Below are 16,816 nucleotides of genomic sequence, written 5' to 3' on the forward strand. Positions count from 1 at the left end.
GTAAAACATATACTGGAATAGTTGGTGGTTCATTCAGCTGTGGCAGACTTTGAAATAGATACTAAACCAACGGAATATGAATGAAAGAATGAATATAGGATCTCAATATTGCAGATTTAAAATACACAACCAACATTTAGTGTGTCTTTAGTTAATTTATGCAGTGTATTCAAAGTCTTTTCTCTAACGCTCTCTCTTTTTGGCTTTGTCAGGATGTATTAACCACACCAAAGTGTAAACACCAGGCTGGAAAAAGTGAATAATTTTCAACAGAGGAGTGGAAAACAAATTGAATTAGATTTTTTTTAAAAGCTCTCTTTTTCATTAGTTTGTCATGTTAAATCTTTGGGCAGGAAGGGCTGCGAGCGTAATTTAAGTCCTAATTTTTCTTATGAGTAGTCGCTATGTCAAAGGGCTGTGTCAGAGAGCTGTCTTTGGCTAAAGCCAAGTTAGGCTGAATGAGTGGACTGTAATGTGGTGATCTTTTTTTATATACAGGATGGCAGAAATCTGTTGAAATAATGGAGAAAATCTTGCGGTTTAGCCTCCCATGCATTTCCTCTGAGCCTATTTGACATCTATCAGCATAGCCACACTGGCACACGCTCTGAATCAGTCATCATAGGCCAGTGTTCATGAACATACAAACTTCACACACACACACACACACACACACACACACACACACACACACACACACACACACACACACACAAACAAAACACACACAAAACAAGCTGGAATAAGGGAAGATCCTGGCATCAGCCTTTTTTCCACTATTGCTCGCTCATGCCGTCCATCGGCGCTCGATCCTGCAGTTGAAAAGAGCTCACTCATAACACACGTTGTTTCTCTAGCTGGAAAGAAACTGAAACTATGACACAGGGCTACAGTAAACCCCCGGGGCCTGCCTGGATGCAAATGAGACATTTTCCTCACAACACTCTGGTCGTCCCAGAGCCAGAACCCCCTTTTTTAGTACTGGATCTGAGAGTTGCTCCTACTGTTACCCTGAAAACACGTCTCCCCTCTTGGAGCACTTTTAGCAGCTTCTACTTTTAGATTGTTGTTTTAATGTTGGATTAATATCTCAAATGTGTAACGCTGAGGTGCATGCGCATGGGGCTTGAGCGACTTGCGGTGCGGTGTCAGAGGGGAAGAATGTTTTCTGTCTCTGATTGAAGGTGGTGCCTAGATGACAAGAAAGAGAAGTTGTGAGGGGGGAGGGAGTGGTGGAAGAAAGGAGCAAAAGATGGTCCTACTCTTCTTCACTGTTGCTAAATTTATTCCATCTGCAGGGTGGAGGAGTTTGGGCTGACTCCAGACCAGAGAGAGGCTTCTAATTAAATCGTCATCATTATCAACTTGTGGTCAGCGATCATCCTCGAACGTTCGCTCTTCCAAGATGAACAAGGAGTCGTAGAGGCTTTTCCTTTAAGCCTTGTGTTGGACCGAATTAGAAAGTGAAAAGCAGAATAGGAAAGTGCTACGCAGACCTGATTCTCTCTCTCTCTCTTTCTCTCTCTCTCTCTCTTTTTTTTTTGGTTGTTGGCGTACTTCAAAAAAAGGCACTCAGCCATTTCCACTCAGGTTTAAACAATTACTGCACATCAGAGGGAAGTGGAGGAATCTTAGCTGAGTCTGCTAGACTCGTTGCTTCCAGTTCAACTCGCTCCCTTCCAGGGAAAACATTAGCTGTAGCGTTAGCATGTTCAAACCTGTAATAATTTCAATTAGAGCCGATGGGCGTGTTTGCCATATTTGGATCAGCACTGTTTGGGAAGTGCTCCCCTTAAGGGCTGACAGCTCTTAATACGGTATTCCAAGCATAGATATGTGAGTGACACTGAAGAGTGCGCTAAAATGCTTTATCAAATCATAATTACAGCCCCAGTGATTAAAGGGGAAGTGACTCTGATTAGAAGAGTTTCTGGGGACGTGGAAACGGGATGAATATTCAAATGGGAAAGGCAAGGAGAAATATTATTTAGAGTTTTGTTTTTCTTCTCTCTCTCTCGCTCTCTCTCTAGAGTGAGGTATGTGTCTGCCAGACTGCTGTGCAACCACAATGCTATGATATCATCTTTACCACACAGATTTCATCTGGGCGCTTTCAGCTTTAGCTATTGGGCAGAAAATGTGCATACAGATATCGGGCCATTAATGTACTGACTCTTTCTCTCTCTCTCTTAACCCTATGATTCAATACAGTGGATATTAAGAAGCTTTTTTAGTCATTTAAACTGTAATGTGCATTCAATTGATACCTTTATCTCATAGAATATAAACAAAACATGAAAGTACTTCATGGCAGAGTTTTTTTAGACATCCATCTCTTGTTTTTTATTCTAATTATCTTATTACTTCAAAGATTCTTTATAAAGTTAATAGTACTTATCTTTATTTGTTTTAATACATTAAAATATATTTGTGAAACTCTAAGTAAAATATAATGCAATAATTAATATATATATATATATATATATATATATATATATATATATATATATATATATATATATATATATATATATATATATATATTCATAAAGTTAAACCCCTTGTTAATTAATCACAATCAAATGATAATAACACCAGAAGACAAAAGCAAAACATAAATTACACAACATACAAAAAAAAAAAAGAAACATTAACAAAAGGGGTAGTATACATACTTACAAATACATACACTGTAAAACCCAACAGTCAACTTAATGAAATGAAATCAAATGAGTGTAGTTAACTCAAAATTGAATCAAAGATAGTTCTACTCATTTGAAAAGAGTTTTGAACTCAGTGTTGAAGGTAATGAATTAATTAAATACCTCATTATTTCAACTTAAATGGAGTAAGTTCAGAGTACTCATTGGGATTAGTTTTTTTTAACTCTGCGGTTTGAGTTGCTTCAACTATTGAATTTTACAGTACTCAGTTGGTTTGAGTTCTCCTCATTTATTGGGTTTTTCTGTGCTCAGATTGCTTTATTTACTCAAATGGATTCATTTCACATTACTCATTAGGATTAGTTTTGGAACATAAATAGTTTGTTGCAATCAGTTTTTCTCAAATGGTTTGAGTTACCTTAACTTATTGTGTTTTAAGATGTACAGATCAGTAAATCAAATCACCACATAAACAACAGCATCCTCAGAAAAAACAAGTACAGCCCAAAGTAAAATATGACAGCAAAGTTTGCTTAAACACCTTAAATGATGCAATATATCGAATGTTAGCAGGTGAATTATTCAAATCTATTGGACCCTTAAACATAAAAGCTCTTTTATCAATAGATTTTTTAAAACAAGGAACAAAAAATAAGTCTGAACAGAATGTCTTGATAATTTAAGGAAACAAATACAAATAAATGTTGTAAATAATAAAGATACTTAAAATGAATACATTTCAATATAAATTGAAGCCAGTGAATGTCATCTTGTGTGCAAAGATGGCAACTGCAGTAGATCATATATTATACAATGATGTGTATAAAAGACTAACCCAGAACAAATCTGCAAAGGAAATCTTCACAGTATGTCTGATAATATTTTTTTTCTTCTGGAGGAAGTCCTATTTGTTTTATTTCGGCTAAAATAAAAGCAGTTTTTAATTTTTTTAAAAACATTTAAGGTCAAAATTAATCTATATTTTTTCGAGTAGTCTACAATATAAACAATTGTTATACATAACTTGCCTAATTAGCCTAATCTGCTTAGTTAACCTAATTAACCTAATTTAGCTTTTGAATGTCACTTTTGGCTGTATAGAAGTGTCTTGAAAAATAAAATATTATTTACTGTCATTATGGCAAAAAAAAAAAATCAGTTATTAGAAACGAGTTTTTAAAAACTATTATGTTCAGAAATGTGTTGAATAAATATCTCTGTTAAATAGAATTTGGGGGAAAAAAAAACAGGGGGGCAAATAATTCTGACTGTATATGCCGTATTAAGAGGAGCAAGATCTAATTTCGATGCAGCCTGATAAATAATATCACAATAATCAAAAATTGTACATATAAATGTATATATCTATATAACACTTATATAGAACTATACATATTTAAAAAAATACATCTTTGACCTGATTTGTATCTTTTATTGTTATTTGATAATTCATGCAATTTATATGAATTTTGTTATTCAACAATGTATGCATAATGTAAATACAAAAGCTCAATTCTTTTCCTTTTCTAGTTTGGAATCTGATTAGGATCTGTAAGGCCACTGTACAGCATCTGCTGATTATGAATGGGGGAAAACAAGGGTGGGATGAACGGAGTTTGACTCTTGTTTTCGTATTCTATCAGCCTGGCATGCGGTCTTAATGCAGAGGACTTTCAGAGCAAATTGGACTTGAATCTGTGAGGAATGTGAAGTGGAAAATGGCAAGGCCTTGTCTTCTCTCTCTCTCGCTCAAACTCTCTCTTTCTTGCTCTCTCTCCACTCTGTTGCGCTTGGAGAGCTCGATGAGTATCACACGTTTTTGTGAACTTCAAGGTATGCACTGTTTAAGCAAAGGAGATAAAGGAGCGTATTATTAGCGGCCGTCTTCAGCAGGCAGATTAGGATTGCTTGAGCCTTTTCTTCCCTCACCTCTGTGAGCCTCAAACACTGGCTGCCATGTGATAGCCTCTATTTTATAAATCATTTCAGAGAGCGTTCATAAAATGTAGGCTGTGAAATAGACAGCGAGGGCCTCACAATTTTACAATTTCACAACCGACTTCCCTCTTAGAATGACAGTGGCTAACCTGACTATTACCGCTTTTGATTTCAGCGGGGCATGGTTTTGCGCTCGGCGAGCTATACATAAAACAGCTTAGCGCCGACTCTGAATTTATGGCTAAATGCTGCTTATCTTGCAGCCTTTTCATGGACTTTAGAAAAGAGTCGTATTTTCACCTCACTTCAAAAAATTCACGCCTGTGTTGTTGTGCACTTGAGCCTCAGCTCTGTTGTGAGCAGCACAAAATAGATGCATTGCAGCTTCGACTTCTACTGTATTTCACACAGATGGGATTCTTTCAGCTAGCGCACACAAATATGGTGTGTAAACAGTAGTGAAGAAGCTTCAGGTCAAGGCCAATGTTTATGTTTTGATCATTTATACTTTTGCTTATCAAGTCAACCTCATATAGAAGACTATACAAGTGAAAGCCAGAGCAGAAGGGTTGATTGTGTTTATATTGTGTCCTGATGTATTCACATCACCCCCTGCGCTTAAACAGCGTCCAGCATGCCTCCTCAATTTCCCACATTTATTTATTTACGTTTCAAGTTCCCTCTGAATTTACCAGTCGAAGCCCAGTAGGCAGGGGAAATTTACATTGCTACATAATCTAAGATATATTTGAAAATAGTGTGTGGTGAACAGTAGTGGTGGTGGAAGCCTCCTGATATTTTCATTGGAGCTTTGTCAGCTTTTCTGCGGAATAATATGAACCATGTGTTTCTGCTAGTGAGAGAAAATTAGAGACCTTTCACGTGACCCACCTGTCGTGCTTTCAGCGCCGATAATGTTAACCTCATGTCGTCGTCATTGGCAAAGCTGAAGAGCGTGTGTATATTGACGCCGGCAGAGTTTCTCATCCTTAATGTGCCGTTTAACATGCATTTATAGAAAGAAATCCATTTATGGAAAGGTAGCACTTTATTTTGATGGTTCATATGAGTATTTGTAGACTGTCTGCCTAAAATCTGTTAATACAGCTCTTTCAACAGACATTTAACTGTCTATAAGAAACTATTCAAGTACATGTCAACTTACAGTAACGCTAACACAAACCTAACAGTCTACTTATAATCTAATGAGAATTAGTTCACATGTAGATAACTTAAATTTAACAAAGGAACCATCAAAATAAAATGTAACCACATTCGTGCTGGTGTTTTTTCTGTCTTTCTTTTCTCCTTAGTTATTTGTTAGTTGTCTGTGGTGTAGTTTTGGGGTTCCTCAAGGTTCCTCTAGTTTCATAGATAATGTGCCATGCCGTAATTGGTTCCTTGGGCATGATTGGAATATAATAACCATTTTACAGTGTTTCTTTTACCCCCCTCCACGTGGTGAGAAATGCAAAACGTGCACGAGCACCACAGGGCATATGGTTGGAACCATGATGTCAGTTGTTATTGCTGGATTCGTACGATAGGAAAAGTTGGATTCTTTTCCAAAAATCCACTGTGTGAGAAGCATTATGTCACAAAGCCGACATTGTAGCCAGTTGGGCGTGGGTTTTGTCTGCGTCCCAGCTCGCTTTCTTATTCTATACATTGTCTACACCGCCCTCAAATAGTCATGTTTGACGTTCATCATGGCTCTCCCGTGTAGAAATCAATGGAAATGGCTCCATAAATCAGCTGCATAATGGAAAGAAATGTGTATATTATGCTGCACGTTATGCCTGTCCATTTTTAGACTCACTGTATGGAAATAGGGCAGCATGGTGGTACAGTGGCTAGCACAATTGCCTCACTTCAAGAAGGTTGCTGGTTCAAACCCCAGCTGGGTCAGTTGGCATTTCTGTGTGGTGTTTGCATGTTCTCCTAGTGTTCGGGTGGGTTTCCTCTGGGTGCTCCTATTTTCCCCACAAGTCCCAAGACATGCGCTATAGGTGAATTGGGTAGGCAAAATTGTCCATAGTTCATGTGTGTGAATGGGTGTTTCCCAGTGATGGGTTGCAGCTGGAAGGGCATCCACTGCACAGAACATGTGCTGGATAGGTTGGCAGTTCAATTCGCTGTGGCGACCACAGATTAATAAAGGGACTAAGCCAAAAAGAAAATGAATGAATGTATGGAAGTATAGAGTGTTGCTTTAAAGGAAAAATTCAACCAAAATTCCAAACCGGTATGATTTTTTCATGTAAAATCGAGTCCAGCTAAACATCCTTTTTTTTTCTTCCTCAGAGACCTTGCAGGTTTGGAATGACTCATCTCCGCTAACAGAATTGAAATTTTAGGTGAACTACCCCTTAAGCATCAGCTTCAGCCCTGCTATTTGGATCGTAGCATTGTAACAATATTAGGCTTGGTAGATTATAGCTGTCTGGCTTGTTGTAAGAGGGCATAGAAAGAGCAGCAATAATCTCACCCTCTCTGACTTGCTTGCATTGGTCACATGACCTGCAATTTCGCCAAGCTCCCCCACGATCGCTGGGACGGAGTGGATTTCTTTAAAGACATCCTCCATCAGTGGTATACTCCAGCCTGATTGCCTCGTGCAGAATAAGAGCATCATGGGAAAGGACGTGCATCTAATAGCTAACTGAAGAACCACGCATCTCTTGTTTTTCACTAATTGAATTCTGCACTAAAATATGCTGGCAGGAGCCCTTACCTAGTTTGACTTATTTATTGCCTGACTGGAGAGGTAATTTGACCTCCTCATTTCAAAGACTCTTTTTTTCCTGCAGAAAAGGAGTGTTAAACTCAATTACACCACCGATCAGTGACTCAAACACTACATTTGTTTTCTCCGAGGGGGGAAGAAGGGAACTGCGGAGAAGAGAGGAGCGCTTTCTCTTTCTCTCTCTCTTGCTCTCGTACATCTGTAGTGTATGGAGGAGAGAAGGAAGCAGAGCGGCTCCCAGTCATGTCAGCTGAGATTTGTGTCTATCTTTTAAATCATTTTCCTCTCTGGAAAATTAAGAACGAAGAGAAATTTACTCGTTTTAATGGATTCGTTTACATATGCTTTTGAGGTAATTTTTGGAACTGTGCTTAACAGCGATTTGTTTAGAAATAAAAGGGAAAATTATTTCCTCAGTGATTAAGATTTATGCTGACATTCTTTCTTTAAGACTTTAAAAAAAGATTTTTCAAGAGAATAGATGCAAAAATTAAAAGTGCTATGAATTATTTAATCCTTTACTTGGCAAAAACCACCACTGAACTTCATCAAACACGCTGATATGAGGAATTTGAACATGCTCTTGAGCTTTAATAAATCATTTCAAAGAACAGAATAGCTATTTTCTTTCTTTCTTACCTTTGCTCTGCTTGAGAAAAACATGACCAAACGCTTCTGGATTTTCACAGAGCCACCAGTCAAAACCCAAGAGCACAATGTGCTCCTCCCTACTCGCTGGTAAAAGAATTAAAAGTGAAGTTGTGCATGAAGAATGCAAGTACCGATGAGTCGTAACCTCTTTTTTTTTTTATTCCATTCATATCACAACCTGAAATATTTTTCAGATTTTACATACCACAAAACCCATCCCCAAGGCCTCTACCTGGCACAATTATCTGAGGTTCTGAAGGAGAATATTGCATGCATCTCCTTTATTTCTTCTGTTTTGACCACCTCTCTTCATTTAAATAGTCTCTCTTCATTGTTACTGAATGTGAACCGTGAAGGTTTCAATTCAATTGCAAATGTAATATTTAAAAAATGAGACTTTGCCGCACACGCGCTCTTGCGTCTGAACAAGAAAAACGCAAATAATTTGCCTGCAACTGCTGGGTATGGTTGTAACCTGATCTTTTCTGGATCGATTGATTCCATTCTGGTTTAATTCACCATATGATTGACTTTCAGCACGGCTTACCGTTGGAAAAATATCCCTGTACAGACTGCGGCCTTAAATAGCACAGTAATTTGAATACAGATGCTCGCTGCTTAGACCTTGTCACTGGAAATGACTCGGAGTCAGGAGACAATTGCAGGTTGATTATGTTGCCACTGACAGAAGTTGCAGGTTCTTTGTGGATCAGACATATTTGCATTTAAATGCTTATTGTAGGCAGCCGAAGCATATCCACTCTGATTATCTGCACGACCTGTCTTTTTATGTTTGTCTGAAAAACAAAATAAGATGAATTGCAAAAGGGGATAATCTGTATGGGAATTATTTTTCCTCAATGGTAGGAGGCACATCAATCAATGTGCCCACATTTGTTGACTTGTTATCAGGCTTTAGCTATCAGTCACATTGCGCATTTCATCTCTGTGCATTCTATAGTATGATTAGATCAGCATCTATGTAATACATCTTTATATTTTGCATTTATTTACGGAGACTACACAATAATTTCTCTTAATGTTGTCATTTCAATCTGTAGAATTCCAAAGAAATTGCCATATGGATTTTGGTTACTTCCAAATACTTTCATGTTGCCATCGAAATAAACAAATTAAGCTGTCACTGTAAGTTAAAACAACTTTAACTATTAGATCTATGCAGTTCAGCACAAGCTAAAAGTCAGGATCTCAAAAAAACAAAACATAAACACTTCAATTTGTTGAATATCTCACATCAGTGTTTATCAGCGGCTGCTGTCTGCTACAACATTAACTGCTAAAAAATGTTTGACAGACAGAAAAAAAGTCAAATTTGGCCAAAGTAAATTGATGGAATGCCCTAGCAGATACTTTTCACACATCGGAATCTTGTTTATTTTGTTCGGTTAATTGTGTATAGCCCTGCAGTAAAACCGGTAATGTTCTCTCTGAAACGCTTGATGCGAGTCAGTGAATGTTCAAAAATTCAGCAGTCATTTGTTGTGTTATTCCACATACTTGACCTGTGTGTGCATGCCCCCGTGCCTTTATCTGTGTATATGTTTCTCATGTCCATTGTGTGCGTATTATACCATAAAGTGTATGTCTGTGTGTGTGTGGCAGGTGTGTGTACGTGTGCTCCTGCTGCTTCAGGCTCTGGGTTCTTTGTCCTGTAGCACTCAGCATGTCTGCCTCCTCAGGAGAGCCAGGGCTCTCTCTCGTCTGGCCACACAAAGGCACTGGCTTTCTTTGAGGTGTTAAAAACTTCCATTTATGCATTCCCTGGACAAAAAGCTCCCGGACCCATTTTCGAGGCCATTGGCAACACAGGCAGACATTGTGGCCACGCTTCTTCGGCACTCATTTCACAGATTCTAAAACCGGTATGTGGTGAACAGGATTTCAGCAGCTAAAATGCCCCGTGAGAGCAAGGGCGATAAGAGAGAGAGAGAGAGAGAGAGAGAGAGAGTGAGTGAGAGAGAGAGGCTGGCAGCCCGTAAACTAGAAGATGAGACCAGGAGAATAAACACATTACCTGGGAGAAAGAAAGGAGGAAAGTGGGCTTGTTTCCATAACCCAACTCAGTAGCAGGAATGGATAGATAGGGGGAAGAAAAAAAAGTGCTTTGTGTCCTGGCAAGGGAATAAACTCCATCGACTGACGCCAAATCGATGACAAAAAAAGACAAGGACTCGCTTTTGCAGCAATTGCATTCTAATCATGCACTGAAGTGTGGGTTTTTCAGCCAACCGGTGAGACTGTATTTAACCAGCTGGGACTTGAATTCCTCTCGGGCTGGATTTGAGGCCCGCGGTCGCCGGTCAGCCCTTTCTTCCCCTAATACGGACTTTCGTTGTTGTCATTTCACAGCAGAGTAAATCACATGAAATGTATCTCCACTGTCGGACATGAAAGTCTGGCTCGGTCGCGGTGCTGTCTGCAAGTCCAAGGAGAGGAGATGTTTGATTTAAAAACAGCACAACCTCCCCCGTTCGTGATGTGAAATACGCTTTATAAACACCCTCGGCTCTAAGCAGGCCCTCTTAAGTTAAGCGTGTGCACATTCAAAGAGGAAGATCAATGAAATGGGATGTCTCTTATTTTATTTCCGAGAAAGAAAGCAAGTTTGTCCTTTTGGATCTACAGCTTCTTCTGACGTGAATCCTATAGCTTATTGGGTTATTATTACTCTTATGGGGATCCAGAGAAATGTCTTTTTGAATTCTCTGAATTCTCAATCATACGAAAACTTTTTTTTAAGCACAGAATATGTATACAAATAAATAAAATAAATAAATAAGTAAATAAATAAACACCCTTAACCCTTTGACTGCCCATCTTCCAAACGGTTGACCATGTTTTTACTGTTTTAAATAATGTCTGTTAAAGTCATTTAAAGAATGACTGTTTTAAATAATGGTTTATACTTCACAGCATTGTTAGTTTACGAAAAAAATCGAACAAACATCCTGTTGCACTACTACACTTGGTTTTGTTTTTATTGTAAAATAAATTAAAAAAAAAACAAGAAAACATGTTAAATGAGAATCTAAAATATTTTTTGGCATACGTCACAGAAAAAAACTAATTTTGTACTCAAAAATTTTTTATTTTAAATATTTTTTTCAAATAAATTGATCTTACACTTCCTATTTTTAAAAATTTTTTATTGTATATTTATTAATTCCAGTACTTTTACCATAAACAACATATCAACTATTTGGTAGAGGCTGATATTTTAGAAATTTTGGTATGTGAAATAAAAAAATGCATTGAGTATGTTAACTAGCGACATTAGGAGTCCAAACATTTTTTTCTTGTAGTTTTTCAAAAATGAAACCACACAAATAAGATTGGACTAACTTGTTTGATTTATCCACTATTTCAACAAAAGGTAAAATTACGATGAAATTGTGTTTATAGATTGAAGATATTTCCAGATTAAATTAAACTGTAATTACCCTGAGAACAAACTAAATTCACAAACATCAAATTCAGTTTAACAAAATTTGCAAATAATTGTGGTAATTATTACGTTAATGTTAACTTGGCATAAATCAAATATTTTTTGTTTTGTTTTTAAATAAATGTTCAATAGATATTAAGTATAATTATCAAATTTCATATCTATTTCTTCATTATTTACCTTTACTTCGATTTTATTTGTTTATATTTTAAATTGAAAAATATTTTTCATTTTACTACCATTTTAAATTTGAAATACAGTTTTACATCCCATATTTAATACTTCGATTCAAATTCATGGGCAGCACGGTGGCACAGTGGGAAGCACAATTGCCTAACAGCAAGAAGGTCACTGGTTCAATCCCCGGATGGGTCAGTTTCTGTGTAGAGTTTGCATATTCTCCTCGTGTTCTCGTGGGTTTCCTCTGGGTGCTCCGGTTTCCCCCATAGTCCAAAGACATGCGCTACTGGTGAATTGGGTAAGCTGAATTATCCGTAGTGTATGTGTGTGAATGAGTGTGTATGGATGTTTCCCATTGATTGATTGCAGCTGGAAGGGCATCCGCTGTGTAAAACATATGCTGGAAAAGTTGGCGGTTCATTTCGCTGTAGCGACCCCAGATTAATAAAGGGACTAAGCTGAAAAGAAAATGAACGAATGAATGATTCAAATTCACCAATCAAACTGGAATTCTATAGGATTTCTCAAATCATTTGTGAATGGCCCACAGCCATTACATCTGTACTTAATATCTGGTACCGTGCTTTTACACCCGCAGATCTGTCAGCTGTGTGTGCGCACTAGTTGATTTTTGGATCTGACAAAACAGCACTTTACATCTTTTGCTCTTCCGCCCACCGCTGGGTGTGAGCTGCCCGTCTTTCGGCTTTTAACCCACCCCCGCCGCTTCTCCTATATCCTCCAGACCCCGTCAGTGGTCCTGCTGTTAGTACAGAGATAACCTGTCCTCCACCAGGTAAGAGACCGTCCTGCTGATGGGGGATATTGCCTCTTTTGTGGCAGTAACTACTTCCCCTAAATCCCCTCTTAACATGTTCTGGACTGGGGGAAATAGGACATTTAAAGTGATTTTATTTTCTTGCAGGTTGCTGGATCAGAAGAAAGCTCAAGCAAAATTGATGCAAATGAAAATGCTCCCTCCCTTTAGGAGAGTGCAGCATGTCCACGCTCAGAGAGATGAAGGATTTCATCTACATTTGACCCATCTGAACCACTTTGCCTCCCAGTTCAGCCTCTTAAACCTCTCTTATCAGTAAACATTTGCAGCATATTATGTAAAGCACGCTACTGTATTGCTCCCACTTTTGCAAATGTATTTAAAACAAGTTGGCATGTTTTGCTAATGTGAGGTTAGTCACTGATTCCAAGCATCGTCATGTGATGGTCAAAGACACAGCGCTGTTATGTAGAGGATTGATTTAATCAGCTGAACCTACTGAAGATGAACTCATGCCTGGAATTTCAAGGGTCATCGGATTTCTGAAAGGATTTTTATTCTGATTCTTCTTGAGTGAAATATAAAGAACAGTGCTTCACCAACTAAGATGAAAGAGGCATCCGAACTCTTGTATTTGTCTGGCTACGAGAATGAAAACGATCGAATGAAAGAGAATGGAGGATTTCTGGAAGATAATACGCTGATCTTATATCACGACCTGTGTGTGTGCGTGAGTGCGTGTATTGGTTGGCTCGTGCTTTTGGAGTCCGCTTGTGGTAGTGTGTTTGTTGGAGGGTGTAGCTGGAGTCACTGTCATGGTCGATGGATTGGCCTCACCAACGTGAGCCCGAAGCACCCCACTTAACCCTTCTAAAAAATTCAGCACATTAAATAAAGAAATAATCTGTTTTCATTTAAATGGCTCAATTCCTCATCTGAAGCAGCGCGGCGTATGACTAAAGGTTATTTCACAGGAAAACCTATCATTAATTTTCGGGTGCCCCCTAGTCTGTCCTCATGGGCTTTAATGGGCTTTAGCTTTTCGTCTAGTAATTTGCCAAGACGCTGGGCTACTCGAACAGTTCTTCCTTTCTTCATCTCTCTTTATTTCATCCCCCATTTGTACAACCGCAGCTACTTCATCACTGCAGTCATTGTCAAGAAGAGAGTGAAAACAGAGCTCGCCATGTGAGAAAGCCGCAGCGGTAATTGCGGACACAATGAATTGGTAATAAAACTGTTGGGTGACTAATAAAAACAGGCTGGTGCTGATTGGAACTCTGTTTAATGAATTCATGATCGTCCAATTAGAAAGTCCTGCTTAATCCACTGCCACTGGCGTTCATACATCGCAGGTCTTACAGCATTGTTTCAATCTTTCCCAATATTATTGCGTCTTATGATTAATGCTGTGATTTTATATATATATATATATATATATATATATATATATATATATATATATATTTTTTTTTTTTTTCTTTGTCTCAAGCTTGTTGCTTTCATCATTTTACTCAATTAGAATCCAATTATACTTTTAAATTACTTTTTATTTTTTGGCCCCCTGCAATTATAACAGCCCTGTATTTATTAAAGCACAACAGGAATTAGTTAGATGTTGCGTGGCTTACAAAGAGAAAAGCGTTTATAGAATTACCACCGCTGTCAAGGGTTTGTGTGTGTGGCACAAAAGCTAGCAGGCACTACTCTGTAAGAGATGTATGTGAGCACTCTGTGTGTGTGTGTGTGTGTAGTGTGAACTTGGAGGCAGTCAGGCCAGTGGCATGGTCCTTTGAGAATGTGGAATAGACTGTCAGCTTAGAGGTGCTATTAAGATGACAACAGCTTTCCATTCACACGAGGGTCAGACCTCCTGCCTCTTTTCTCCCATTGTCACCTTCAGCCTCAAGGTTGCCACATTCAGATCCTTTGGAGACCAGAGATCTTGAAGTTTATTCTATTAACCCACCCTCCCACACAGCCGTTTACTTTGTCTACGTGTTTGACTCAGTTCTCTGGTGCGGGAGGGCAGATTTCGGCTCTGGCACAAATTGCAGGCGGATCAATTAGCTGTGACCTCAAACCCCTGTGTCCTTGTTTAATTGGTGATGCCGAGGCAGGCTAATTGCATAAATCAGCTGGTAATGAGATTCCTGCTTGTTGTGAAAAACAGAATAATGTGGAGAAATGAACATCGGCGCTCTCTTTCTCAACAACGTCTCCCGTCACGTGAAGAGGAAGCGCACCGCCAGACATATGGTGGGATAATGGCGAAACTCGGTGTTGTCGGCGGTTTTGGTGCACCGTCTGTTTGTTTGTGTTTCTTTGGTGGTGCTGCCGTTGCTGGAGGACCTCAGAAGACCTGCTAGAACTAGCCGAGCGTGTAACTAAATAAATCATTAGTGCTCTGCAGAGAGAGGAATTAGAGAAAACAAGTGCTTTGTATGAAAGCCATTTATTAGTTGAATCAAACAGCGCAGGGACAGATTAATGAGGTATTAGAGAAGTGGACTCTAAACATTGTCTAGGATTGAGTCCCTCAGGGAGAGAGCAGAGTAACTGGAGGTTGTATGACTGTTTAACTTCATCTGCTGGGACTCTGACCGCCTGCCAGCAGCCTCACTTCAATTCACTCCTCTGACATCCTCTCGCATGATTGTCTGTTCCTCTGCCTAGTTGTTGCTTCCCTACTATCTTATGTGTGCGTATACAAGTTCAAAAGTTTGAGGGTTGTTTTTTTAGCTGATGAATGGTTTTGAGTTTGAAAGCGATGAATACTTTATGTAAATGCAGTAAAGAGTTTTATATTGCTATTTCATAAGGACCGAATCGTGTAATGAAAAATCATTTCTGAAGGATCACGTAAGACTGAATGCTGTTGGTTATGAATATTCATCTCAGAAATGAACTACATTTCAACCACTTGAGAAATTCTCAGTAATTACATTTTCAGTGTTCTTAAAAGTTTGCAGTTCATGAATTTGAATTTGAATGCAAAAAAAGCAAGAATTAAGAATTCAATGATTAAATATTATCTACATTTGCATTTCAATTTCATTCTTTTACTAAAGTACAGGTTTTCTGCAGGGTTAATCAAGTCAAATTTAAGACTTTTTAAGACCCTTTAAAGACCATTATGAATTAAATTTTATACTTATACAAGGCTAAACCCCAATGATTATTTCTAATGGCCCAGTCAGTTGCCACAAAAAAAAATAAAATAAATAAATGTAATTTTTTCTTAGCGACAAATTTTAATGTCAAAACAAGAAAACTCTTGTTTTCACAAGAAAACTTTTTTGCATGAAGGACCAAAAACCAAATATCATTACAAGCCGAGAATAAATATACCAAACTATATTCCATAAATTTGCCATGGGTAATTTTCTAATTTATTTCCTAATATTTTAAAATAAATGGAAAACATTACTTTAAGTTATATTAACTAGTGCAGTTTAAGCTTTTAAATACAACCTATTGCGATAAAATACATAAACAATTAAGATTATAACACAGTGGAGTTCAATGCTGAACACATTAGTCAATCAGAATTTGACTTTACCTTGATTTGATCGCCAAAGTCTTTGCCTTTTCAGGTGACAGTATGTGCATTTAAACAAAATCTAATTAATTAAAACCATTTAATTGAAATATTTAGCTTTTGTTAAAAAAACAAACAAGCAAACAAACAAACAAACAAAAGGTTACATTCAATTTGAATTGACATTCTCGAAACCCTCCCCATCATTCCTTCTCTCTTCTCAGATGGGATGGCGGGCCAAATAAAGGTTACCATGGGCCAACTTTGCTCTAGTTGTATACACTTTTTTTTTCAACATAATGTTTCTTTTTTTTTTAATGACAAGTTGTTAAAAGTTTATTTATTATGGAGGCAATGACATAAATAATCAAAATATACATTAGTTGTCTTTTTATCCAAATTGATTTAGTTTAATGTATCATGCAAAGTGATATGTTGCTCTGTTATTATCATGAGGAATTGTTTATTTGTTTTTAGTTTTCTTTCCCTGATTGGGAAATTAAATTTAGAGAAATTGCTGTAAAATGTGGAACAGCTATTTTAAATAGTTTCTCTTTGCAATAAAAACCTTAAATATTAAAAAAAAAATAAAAGATGGATTTTTTTTCTTGAGATGGATTGTTGATTGCTTTACAAGGAAAATTAAGACCTTTTTTTTTTTTTAATATTTAAGACCTTCAAGACAATATTACAGTGAAGTTAAGACTTTTTAAGACCCAGTGGGGACCCTCAAGAAATTGTGCACCATGGTGAAAAGTGCCTAATTTCCTTAAATACGTCACCTGTAAAGCAAATTTATTTTTCTACTTGTCATTTCAGTACACATCCTAATTCAGCTTCATGTCTTCTGTTG

The 16,816-nt window shown here is 37.7% G+C and overlaps 1 protein-coding gene across 50 annotated transcripts in view; it reads left to right on the top strand.

Annotated features, from left to right (window-relative positions):
- Window positions 1-16,816, top strand: part of sox6 (SRY-box transcription factor 6) — a 200,998-nt gene that overhangs the window by 10,259 nt on the left and 173,923 nt on the right. The gene's annotated exons all lie outside the window — the stretch shown is intronic.

Source organism: Danio rerio, chromosome 7, assembly GCF_052040795.2.
Source record: "Danio rerio strain M-AB ecotype USA chromosome 7, GRCz13ab, whole genome shotgun sequence".
Lineage (NCBI taxonomy): Eukaryota > Metazoa > Chordata > Actinopteri > Cypriniformes > Danionidae > Danio > Danio rerio.